The sequence below is a fragment of the Austrofundulus limnaeus genome, unplaced genomic scaffold (genome assembly GCF_001266775.1).
Source record: "Austrofundulus limnaeus strain Quisiro unplaced genomic scaffold, Austrofundulus_limnaeus-1.0 Scaffold7, whole genome shotgun sequence".
NCBI classification, from domain to species: Eukaryota; Metazoa; Chordata; class Actinopteri; order Cyprinodontiformes; family Rivulidae; genus Austrofundulus; species Austrofundulus limnaeus.
This window is the reverse complement of record NW_013952409.1, coordinates 2,854,458-2,855,592: the sequence shown is the minus strand read 5'-3', so window position 1 is coordinate 2,855,592 and position 1,135 is coordinate 2,854,458. Positions and strand designations below refer to the sequence as shown.

Here is a 1,135-nt window from a genome sequence, read left to right as displayed (position 1 = left end):
GGGGAGAGGGAGGTCTGGGCCTCCCTTCTGAAGCTGCTGCCCCCGCGACCCGACCCCGGATAGGCGGAAGAAAATGGATGGATGGATGGATGTCTTAAATCAGTCTTTCAGAGGTCTTAAAAAACACGTTGTAGCTAAATAGGATTATTGTAATCCATCTCAAATTTTTAAATAATTGGTATCATTTATTTAGTTTTTAAAAATGTTACTGAATGTTTCTCAGAGCTCTGAGATATTGTTGCTAATGTTTTTTTTGGGAGGTTTTGTCCTGATGCATCGAATCTCATCCTAATCTCATCTCATCCTAATCTCATCCTAATCTCGTCTCATCCTAATCTCATCCTAATCTCGTCTCGTCCTCCTCATCTCACTCTTCTCATCTAATCTCATCTCATCTTAATCTCATCTCATCCTAATCTCATATCATCCTCATTTCATCTCATCCTAATCTCATCCTAATCTCATCTCATCCTCATTTCATCTCATCCTCCTCATCTCACTCGTCTCATCCTAATCTCATCTCATCCTAATCTCATCTCGTCCTCCTCATCTCACTCTTCTCATCTAATCTCATCTCATCCTAATCTCATCTCATCCTAATCTCGTCTCATCCTCATTTCATCTCATCCTAATCTCATCTCATCCTAATCTCATATCATCCTAATCTCATCCTAATCTCATCTCATCCTAAACTCATCTCATCTCGTCTCATCCTCATCTCATCCTAATCTCATCTCATCCTCCTCATCTCACTCTTCTCATCTCATCTAATCTCATCACATCCTCATCTCATACTAATCTCATCTCATCTCATCCTAATTTCATCTCATCTCATCCTAATCTCATCTCATCCTAATCTCATCCTAATCTCATCTCATCCTCCTCATCTCACTCTTCTCATCTCATCTAATCTAATCTCATCCTAATATCATCTCATCTCATCCTAATCTCATCCTAATCTCATCCTAATCTCATCTCATTCTCCTCATCTCACTCTTCTCATCTCATCTAATCTAATCTCATCCTAATATCATCTCATCTCATCCTAATCTCATCCTAATCTCATCCTAATCTCATCTCATTCTCCTCATCTCACTCTTCTCATCTCATCTAATCTAATCTCATCCTAATATCA

The 1,135-nt window shown here is 39.0% G+C and overlaps 1 protein-coding gene across 2 annotated transcripts in view; it reads left to right on the top strand.

Annotated features, from left to right (window-relative positions):
- The window catches only part of parvaa (parvin, alpha a), a gene marked incomplete in the record, with an annotated part of 16,481 nt that overhangs the window by 4,647 nt on the left and 10,699 nt on the right, over positions 1–1,135 (top strand).